The sequence below is a fragment of the Ursus arctos genome, unplaced genomic scaffold (genome assembly GCF_023065955.2).
Source record: "Ursus arctos isolate Adak ecotype North America unplaced genomic scaffold, UrsArc2.0 scaffold_22, whole genome shotgun sequence".
In the NCBI taxonomy this organism is placed as follows: Eukaryota; Metazoa; Chordata; class Mammalia; order Carnivora; family Ursidae; genus Ursus; species Ursus arctos.
The window spans coordinates 6,344,462-6,355,968 of record NW_026622897.1 but is presented as its reverse complement, the minus strand read 5'-3'; positions in this window follow the sequence as shown (position 1 = coordinate 6,355,968).

The window sequence follows — 11,507 nt, the reverse complement described above, 5'->3', positions numbered from 1 at the left end:
AATTTAATGTGTTTTTTAGATTTTATTTATTTATTTGACAGAGAGACAGAGAGAGAGTACAAACAGGGGGAGTGGCAGGGAGAGGGAGAAGCAGGCTCCTGCTGAACAGGGAGCCCGATATGGGGCTCGATCCCAGAACCCCAGGATCATGACCTGAGCCAAAGGCAGATGCTTAACTGACCGAGCCACCCAGGTGCCCCTATAATTTAATGTTTAACATGACTGTGTTTAACCAGCTAACAAAATTTCTGAAAATTTAACAACTGACTCTTAGGAGACTGTACAAGTTACCTTTAATGTACCACTGAATTATTGTTGTTCCAGACACTATACAAGGCACTATGGGGATACATAGTAGGTGCTCAAAATCTTTTACTAATTTAAATATAATTTGGTGGTTTGGCATACATTGGAGCAGAGCTTATCATCTGTAGTCCCTGACAGGACATTTTCAAAGACAAGTACAAGAGGTCAATTTTCTCTAGGCTCCGTGACCTGAGGAGTGAGTCAGGTCACCACTAACTTCCTAAGACTCAACGCTGACTTGGAGATTGCAGGGAGAAGGAGAGTCTTCTCCATCAGTTACTTAGAAACCAGCATAGCCATAGCCTTCCCACAAATACAGCAGCATACTAGCCTCGTGTCCTTGCAGGGATCCTGATAATCACATGTCCCTTGAAGTTTCTTGGTACTATTTTTGGATTATCACTGGGAGTCCTAAATACCATAGACCTCAGACATTTGAGTTCAGAGGGTTCAAAGAATAGTATATAATTTTCTAAAATTTGGCAACCGGCAGACCTTATGAGTTTTGTAATCTTAAGTAACTCATTAACCTAAGTGACTTTCCTCACTTACTAAGTGAGAACAAAACTATTATAAGAAATCAGTTAAAAAAAAAATCAACTAGGTAAAAATGATGCAGGCCCAGGGATTCAGCTTTTTAATCGATTGGGTATATGCAAGAATACTGGAGTGTGCCCTCCACCCCACCGCCAACATCAAAACATTGGTTTCATTAAGGGAGAAAACTTTTTTTTTTTTTTTCAAAAGTTGAAAACATTTTCAACTCCCAAGATCTCTCTCTCCTCTTCCTCATCACCTAGAGCCCTTTACTATCTAGATAACACGTTTCATTTAATTAAGTGTGGTTGTGCCTTGTCTTTTAATTGATTAGTATCTGTATATCTTGCTTCCCCACTTCATCTTGCTCACCACCTAACATCACACGTCCATTCCAGCCTAGATTGCAATTTCCTGAGCATTGGGATCTCGCACAAAAATTGCTTATAGACTTCAGCTTATAGTGCGTGATAAAGGTTTAGACACATGGGCATCAATAATTATCTGCTAAAATTGATTCCCCAATCCTGGGGCAGAAATAAAAGTACTCCTAAATAAATCCTTTAGGTTTTGTGAGTTAGAGTGGTGACTCTTGGAGAATATCTAGTTTCATTTCTAAGGAAGCTAGAGGTAATGATCTTCAATAAGAGGTTGTCTTACTTGCTTCATTACCCAACAAATTAGCAGTATAGCAAAACACATAACCCCAACTCTGAATCCTTTCTACTTGGCAACTAAACCACATCACCATAGGAGCAATGACCCAATGCAGATTTTATAAGATAAATGAGTATTTTCCTCACCTTTTCCTTTTTTTACCATAATATTTCCTACATACTATAAAAAATATCAAGAAGAATTTAAAACAATAATCAGCACTTCATTGGCATATATAAATGAGGAATACTGTTATATGAGAGCAAAGACTTTCTGATGGTTTTCACATTAATTAAAAAAAATCAAAACCGAGTATGATGAACCTGCTGGTAAAAATATAATTTACATACAGCCTACTTGCAACAAGCAACAATAATCTAAATGCTTCAAACCATGTTTCTGAGCATCTTCAAAAAAATTAAAAGTAAATCACATTCTCTGTTATTAAAGTTTACATACAAATTCACAAAGCTAATTTTATTTTTCATTTCTTTTTATTTTTTATTGTGATATGATTTACTCATAATATAACCTAACTTCTCCCTTTAATAAGCTTCAATAATCAAGGCATCCATGTAATCACCAAGAGAAGATATAGAATATCTCCATAATTACAGTAAGTTTTCTAATAATTCTTTCTAGCCAAATATCTCCCAAAAGGAATTACTTTCTGACTAAACAAAGGTTTGCTTTACCTCTTCTAGACTCCTACATATTTGGGATCATACAATTATACCATTGTCTCTGGCTTTTTTAACTCAGAACAATATCTAGGAGATTTAACCATATTTTGTGTTTATCAGTAGTTCTTTTAATCTGATGAGTAGTATTACACAATGAACATAAGTTTATCCTCCTCTTGATGGACATTTAAATTGTTTCCAGGTTTTGACTATTATGCATAAAGCCACAGAAAATATTCTTGCAAAAGTCATATTATACAGATAAGCTTTCCTTCTCTTAAATATATTTATTGGAATGGAGTTGCTAAATTGTAGGGCAGATATAGCATTAATGTTGTTAAGAAACTAAAACATTCCCCAAAGTGGTTGTACCTCTTCCACACTCCCACCAACAATGGATGGAAATTTCGGTAGTTCCATATCTCTGTCATTTGGTGTTGTCAGACTGGTTTTTAGCCTCCTAGTTGGTATGAAATTATTTCAAATCATTGTTTTATTTTATGTTTATCTGCTGACTAATGATGTTGAACATCTGTTCATGTGCCTAATGGCCATTCTTTCATCTTCTTTGGTGAAATGTCTGCTCAATATTTTTGGTTACTAATTTTTTTTTTATTGTGGAAAATTCACATACTGCAAAATATGCCATTTTAATCACTCTTAAGTGTACAATTCAGTTGTATTAATTATATTCACAATGTTATACAACTATCACCACTATCTACTTCCCAAACTGTTTAATCAATCCAAACAGAAGCTCTATAACCACTAAGCATTAACACTTCATCTTCTATTCCCTTCAGCCCCTGGTAACATCTAATAGACTTTTTGCCTCTACGAATTTGCCTATTCTAGTTACTTCACGTAAGTGGAATCACATAATATGTCTCCTTTTATGTCTGGCTTATTTCACTTAACATAATGTTTTCAAGGTTCATCCATGGTGTAGCATGTATCAGAACTTCATTCCACTCTATGGGTAAAAAATATTCCATTGTACATATCATGTTTTGTTTATCCATTAATCTATTGATAGACATTTGCCTTGTTTCTACTTTTTGGCTATTGTTAATAATGCTGCAGTGATGTACATCGATATACAAGTATCTGAGTTCCCATTCTCTTTTTTATTGGGTATATGACTAGAAATTGCTGACTCATGTGGTTATTCTACATTTAGCGTTTTGAGGAAGCAGCTACTGCTTCCTGTAGCAGCCGCACCATGGGACCTTCCCACCAGCAATGTATGATGGTGCCAATTTCTCTACATCTTCACCAACAGTCATTATGTTCATCATTATTTTTGCCAATCTTATGGGCATAAAGTGTTCTCTCACTGTGATTCTGATTTGCATTCCCCTAATGACTGATGATGTTGAACATATTTTTATGTCCTTATTGGCCATTTGTGTATCTTCTTTGGAGAAACATCTATTCAATTCCACTACCATTTTTTTTAATATGTCTTTTTGTTATTCAGTCACAGAAGTTCCTTGTATAATCTGGACATTACGTCCTTATCAGATATACAATTTGTAAATATTTTCTCCCATTCTGTAGGTTGTCTCTTCACTTTCTTTTTTTTTTTTTTTAAAGATTTTATTTATTTGTTTGACAGAGAGAGACAGCCAGTGAGAGAGGGAACACAAGCAGGGGCAGGGGGAAAGGAAGAAGCAGGCTCCCAGTGGAGGAGCCCGATGTGGGGCTCGATCCCAGAATGCCGGGATTACGCCCTGAGCCTAAGGCAGATGCTTAACGACTGCGCCACCCAGGAGCCCCATGTCTCTTCACTTTCTTGATAATGTCCTTTGATGTACAAATGTTTTCAATTTTAATGAAACCTAATTTATCTTGTTGTTGCCTATACTTTGATGTCATAATTAAGAATCCATTGTCAAATTCAAAATTATTAAGATTTTCCCTTATGTTTTCTTCTAAGATTTTTATGATTTTAGCATGAAGTAGGGGTCCAAATTCATTCTTTTGCATGGGGAAACTTGGTTGTCTCAGGCCTATTTGTTGAAGATACTACTCTTCCCACATTGAAAAGAACTGGCATCCTTGTCAAAAATTAAATGGCCATAGATGCACAGGTTTATTTCTAGACTTGCAATTATATTCCATTGGTCAACATGTGTATCTCTAGGCTACTATCACTGTTTTGATTACAGTAGCTTTGTAGTAACTTTTGAAGTTGGGAAGTAGGAATCCAAAAAATGTGTTCTTTTTCAAGATTGTTTTGCCTGTTTGGTGTTTAGTGGAATTCCATAAAATATTGAGGATTGGTTTTTCCATTTCTTCAAAAAAGCTGTTGGAATTTTGATAGAAATTGCAATGAATCCATAGATAGGTTTGGGTAACATTGCTATCTTAAAGAGACTAAATCTTCCTACCCATGAACATAGGACTTCTTCAATTTATTTCAGAAATACGTTGTAGTTTTCAGTGTATAAATCTTTTATCTCCTTCATCAAATTATTCCTAACAATTTATTTTTACATAATACTATAAATAGAATTTCTTTCTTAATTTTCTTTTCAGCTCATTCTTTGCAGGTGTACAGAAATACAAGTGATTTTTTTATGCTGATATTATACCCTACAACTTTGCTGAATTCATTTATGATCTCTAGTAGCTTTGTTGTAGATTACTTGGGACTTTATATACAGAGGATAATATTAGCTGATAGTTTTACTTCTTTCTGTCCAATTTGGATGTTCTTTATTTTTTTTAACTTGTTCAATTGCTCTGGCAAAACTTCCAGTACAGTGTTGAATGGCATTGGGAAAGTGGGCATCTTCGTCTTGTTCCTGATCTGGGACAATTTTCAGTCTTTCATTATTGATGTCATCTGTGAGTTTTTAAATGCTCTTTATTATGTTGAAGAAGTTTCTTTCTATTCCTAGTTTTCTGAGCTTGTTTTATTATTAAAGGTGTTAGATTTTGTAAAATGCCTTTTAATTTTTGTTAATTGAGATAATCATGTATTTATTTTCCTTTATTCTACTAATATGGTGTATTAAATTGATTGAATTTATTATTTTGAACCATTTTGCATTACTGGGATAAATCCCACTTGGTTGTAGTGCATCATCTTTTTATTATGCTGTTGGGTCTGACGTGTTAGTATTTTGTTGAGACTTTTTGCATCTATATTCACAAGGGATATTCACCTATTATTTTCTTCTAATGTTTTTATCTGGCATTGATATCAGGCTTACGCTAGCCTCATAAAATGAGTTGAAAATATGCCCTCCTCTTCAATTTTTTTTGGAAGAATTTGAGAAGGATTGGTGTGAATTCTTCTTCAAATGTTTGGTAAAGTTCACCAGTGAAGTCATCTGGTCCTGGACTTTTCACTGTTAGAAAGTTTTCATTCCTGATTTTATCTACTTTTTTTTTTTTTTTTTTTTGGTCAAAGTTCTGTTGAGATTTTAGTTCAAAACGTTGTGTTTTTTTTTTTAATTTCCCTTAAGATTTCTCATTTGGCCCAATAATTATTTGGAATTGCATTGTTTCATTTCCATAACTCTAGGGATGTCCAAATATCTTTGGGGATTGTCCAAGCTGACTATCTGGTGTTGATTTCTAGCTTAATTCCAATGTGGTTTGAGATGTATTTTTTATGATTTCTATTCTTTTAAATTTAAGTTGCATTTCATGGTCAAGAATGTGTTCTATCTTGGTTAATGTTCCATGTGAGTCTGAGATAAAAGTGTATTCTGTTTTGTGAAAGACTATTCTATAAATGTCAATTAGATCATGCTGACTGATAGTGCTGATCAGTTCAACTATATGCTTAATGATTTTCTGTCTGCTTGATCTGTCAATTACTAAAAAAAGAAGTATTGGTATCTCCAACTATGATAGTGAATTTGTGAATTTCTCCTTTCACTTCCCTCAACTTTTGCCTCATGAATTTTGACACTATGCTGTCAGATGCATACACATTTAAGATCATTATTTCTTAGAGAATTGACCTTTTATTATGATGTGACAACCTTCTTTTTCCCTATAATTTTTCTTGTTCTGAAATCTGCTTTGTTTGAATTAATATAGCTACTCTTTTGATTAGTGGTAACATGGTATATCTTTTTCCATCCTTTTACTATTATCCTAAGTCTTTATAATTAAACTGAATTTCCTGTAGACAAAACACAGTTTTGCCTTATTTTATCTATTTTGACATTCTGTCTTTTTAATTGCTGTGTTTAGACTGCTCATATTTAAAGTGAAATCAATAGAGTTGGATTGCTATCTACCATATTTGTAACTGTGTTGTATTTATGGTATTTATTTATTTATATCTTTTCCCTCACTTTTCTTTTTTCTCATTTTAATTGAGCATTTTATGATTTCATTTTATCTCTTCTCTTAGCCTATTATACTTTTAAAAAAATTTAGTAGTTTCTCTAGTGTTTCCAATATATATTTTTAATTAATCTAACTCATTTATTTATTGATTGATTTTTGCCTCCCCCAAATCCATATTTAAGTAACACAAGACCACTTCATGTGTAATACAGTTACCTTATAACACAGAATTTCCAAATCCTTCCATTCCTCATGAGATTGCTGAAATTCATCTCACTTATTATCCATATGTTATAATAGATCAATACATTATTATTAATTGTACCTTAAGTAAACTATTTTTTAGGTCAACTAAGAATAAGGAAAATAAAACATTTTATTTATTCCTTCTCTAGCATTATATTTATTGTGATATAGGTCACAAATTTCTCATCAATATAATTTCACATGAACCTGAAGAATTATTTTAACATTTCTTACAGTGTAGGACTAATGGCAATAAATTCTTTGTTATTATTATTGAAGGGCAGTGTTACTTGATACAGAATTCTAGTCTATACTTAGAAGTTAATGAGTTTTTTCTTTTAACACTTTAAATATTTTACTACACTGCTTTCTTGCTTGTATCATTTCTGTAATCTCTAGGCCCAACACAGCACTCAAACTCATGACCCTGAGATCAAGAGTCGCATACTCTACTGACTGAGACAGCCAGGTGGCTTTGCTTGCATAGCTTCTGATGGAAACTCTGCTGTAATTATTTTTTTCATTTTGTATAGGTAATGTCCCTTTCCCCCACCTTTGGCTTTTTTCAATATTTCTTCTGTGTGTTTAAATTTATGTAGCTTGAACATGATATTCCTAGATGTAGTGTGTGTGTGTGTGTGTGTGTGTGTGTGAGAGAGAGAGAGAGAGAGAGAGAGAGAGAGAGAGAGAGTTTGGTTAGTTGGTTGGTGTTTGGTTTTCATCCTTCTTGGTATTCTCTGAGATTTCTGAATCTGTAATGTCTTATCATTAATTCTGGAAAATTCTTGGCTTTTTTCACTCAGCATAATTCCCTGGAAATTAATCTAAGTCGTGGTGTGTATCAATTCATTCTTTTTTATTACTAATATGTCATGGTTGAGATATTCAATAGGTTTTTTACCCATTCACTCATCAAAGAACATCTTTTCCCCCCTACTTTTGGGCTATCATGAATAAAGTTGCTATAAACATTCATGTACAGATTTTTGTGTGAACATAAGTTTTTATTGCTCTTGAATAAATTCCCAGAGTGCAATATCTGGATCTAACAATAATTGCATGCTTAATTTTATATGAGAAACTGTTGAACTGCTTTCCTGAGTGACTGTACAATTTTACATTCCTACCAGAAATGTATGAGTTATCCAGTTTCTCCTTATACATGTTTAAGCACTTCCTCATATTCTGACTTCACAAGATATATAAGGTTCACCTTGTACTTTTCCATGTCTCAATCCTAGAATCAATTTCTCCAGCAAGTTCTGGTTCCTATTGTTGCAAAATGGTATTTTTTCAATATCTGAGCTCTAGCTATTCTTATTGCTCCTAGGCTCTTTCAGCAAAGAGCTATGAAATATATTGAAGTATTTAAACACCTGTGTGTGTGTGTGTGTGTGTGTGTGTGTGTATGTGTGTACATACAGTGTGACATATATTTCTTTATCTGTATATATATTTTAAAAAGCCATGGGTAATACATACTGATACCTTCTATTGCAATCCAATACTACAAGTTTTATTCCACTGTTTCCTGCTTCCTTATTTGTAAATTCTTTCAATGAGAAACCTTGTTCTCCTTATCTATAATATATTCACTTGTTTGCTTACTCTTACTCTACACATAACGTAGAGAGTTGGTAACCCATATACTTATGTATAACAGAATTACTAATTAGACCACCATATTTCCCTGTAGTTCTCTTTGCCTTTAGCCTTATAATATACAGTCAAAATACTGCTTCCCAAAATCATTCAGATTAGTTCTTTTCTTCCCTATATGCTTTAACGTGGTTATGTTATTCATTCATACACTGCATTTGTAGTAAAGTTGGGTTAATTGGATACTGCTTGGATTCCATTTTAAGTTTTCCTTACAACATGGTTAATTTTAACTATTTATTTTCTGGAGCATATAAAATGTTATAATGGTTCTAACAGCCAAAATTATACAAGCTGTTATGCTTCAAGAAATTATCACTCCATTCTCATCCCTACTAACCTGTCCCCCATTACCCACTCCTTTCCAGCATTTTCCCAGCTTCCTATATGTATCCAATCTGTAGCATCTCCTGTAGCCTTCCTGTATTTCTTTTGCACAGAAGTCAGATATGTATATTAGTACACCCTCTCTTTCTTCCTTGAATGGTATTCACTATAGCTACTCATACTGTTTTTTTTTACCCATTAACATATTCTAGAAATTATTCAAAAGCTCTTCATAGAGATCTATCTTATTCTTTTGACAACTGCTTAATATTTCTTTATGTGGATATACTATTTATTCAACCACCACTCTCCTACGCATGGATGTTTTGATTATTTCCAACATTTTGCTATTATAAACAATGCCACAACGAACAAGCTGTGCATACATATGTTTGTATTGCTAGAGGTGTATCTTAAGCTTATATTCCTAGAAGTGAGACTTATAGGTCAGGGGTAAGTGCATATGCAGTTTTAGGAGAGATTGTCAAGTTTTCTTTCAAAAGGGTGGAACCAGTTTGCATTTTCAACACACTGTATGAGTGTCTGTTTCTCCACATTATTGCCAGGAGAATTTTGTCAGTCTAATAATTATCTCTTTAAATTTATTTTGCAAATTATCTCTTTATATCTATTTTTCTATTATTTTTTTAGTCTTTTGTCCCTCAATTTTTTTTTATGTCATCAAACTTATCAATCTTTTACTGGCTCAGGATTTTGGATCATATTTAGATAGCATTCCCCTACACTGAGGTTAAATAAGAATTCATCTTTCTTATAGTACTTGAAATTTAGTCTTGTATATGGTGTGAGATATGGATGTAATTTTAACTTCTTGCAAATTGCTACCCGGTTGTCCCAGAATCATCTATCTATTTTTACCACCAGTGATTTGAATTACCTTTTTAAAAATGTTTTTTTCTAGAAATAGAATTTTAGCTTGACAGTATTTTTTATTCTAAGCTCCTTGAAAATGTCATTTCATTGCTTTCTGGTTTCTATTGTTCCTGGTGAAAAATCATCCTAATTTATATTATTATCCTTATATGCGCAGTCTGTTTGATTTTCTCTGGCATTTTAAAGATTCTCTGTCTCTTTCTCTCTCTCCCTCTTTCTCGCTCTCTTTCTCTCTTTTAAATAGCAGTTTGTGATGTACCTACATGTGGTTTTATTCCCATCTATCTTTCTTTAGATCACTGGTCGCAGGTCTTTGGTTTGATATCTATATTAGAAAGTTTTTAGCCATTATTTCTTCAACAAATCTTCTGCTTTCCTTTCAGGAACTCCAAGTACATGCATGTATGACTTTTTGATATTATTTTACAAATCTCAGTCACTCTGTTTCATTTCCTGTTTTCAGGAAAATGAAAATGTACAAAGACTTATACATCATTGTTCTTAACAGCATTATTCAAAATAGCGCAAAACTGGAAGCAACAAGTGTTCATCAACTGGTAATTGGACAAGCAAAAACAAAATGAGATACTATTCAGGATAAGAGGCAATAAAAAAGAAAGAATTACTGGTATATGATAAAACATGTGTGCCTACGTCTGGGGGCAGGGAGATGGGGATGGAAAATAACTGTATATGGGCATATGAGTTTTTTCTTACCTTTTACCTCTTCAGGCTGCCTCTGACCTCCTAGAGCAGTTTACTCAACCTCTTCTTTCCTGAATAATTTTTATTTAAATGTGTTTCCTCTATTGGACATAAGCTCCTAAGGGCACAGACTATGCTAGATACATACATATATGTTATACGTTATATGTTATATTATATATATGTACGTGTGTGTGTGTTTGTGTATGTATGCATATGTATATATGCAACACAGATATCCATCAATGGGCATCTAGGTTGTTTCATATCCTGGCTATTCTAAATAATGCTACAATGAACATGGGGGTGCAGATATCTTGTTGAGTTCATGCTTTTAATTTTTATTTTTGGATAAATACCCAGAAGTGGAGTTGCTGGATCTTACAGTAGTTCTATTTTTAATCTTTTGAGGAACCTCCATTCTATTTTCCATAGTGGCTGCACCAAGTTACATTCCCACCAATAGTGCATAAGTGTTCCCTTTTCTCTGCATCCTTGCCAACACTTATTGTTTCTTGTCTTTTCTATAATAGTCATTCTAGAATGAAGTCATTCTAGAATGATTCATATCACAATGAAGTGATATTTCATTGTGGTTTTGATTTGCATTTCCCTAATGATTAATGATGTTGAGTATCTTTTCATGTATCTAATGGCCATCTGTATGTCGTCTTTGAAAAAATGTCAATTCAGATCTGCCTTTTTTTTTTTTAAGATTTATTTACTTTAGAGAGAGCACACATGAGCAGGAGGATGGGCAGAGGGAGACGGAAAGAAATCATCATGCAGACTCCCTGCTGAGCACAGAGTCCCAGCACAGGGCTTGATCCCAGGACCCTGAGATCATGACCTGAGCCAAAATCAAGAGTTGGATGCTTAACTAAAAAACTTAACTTAAAAAAAAAAAATCTTTGCCTATGTCAAGGAATTTACTGCCTACATTTTCTTCCAGGAATTTTATGGTTTCAAGTCTTCCATTCTGTTTCTTTTTCACTCTTTTTTAAAAAATATTTCAGTTTCTGGGAAACAAACTGAGGGCTTCAGAGGGGAGGGGAGTGGGCGAATGGGATAGGCTGGTGATGGGTATTAAGGAGGGCACGTATTCCATTGTGCACTGGGTGTTATATGCAAGTAATGACTCATGGAACTTTACATCAAAAACTGGGGATGTACTGTATG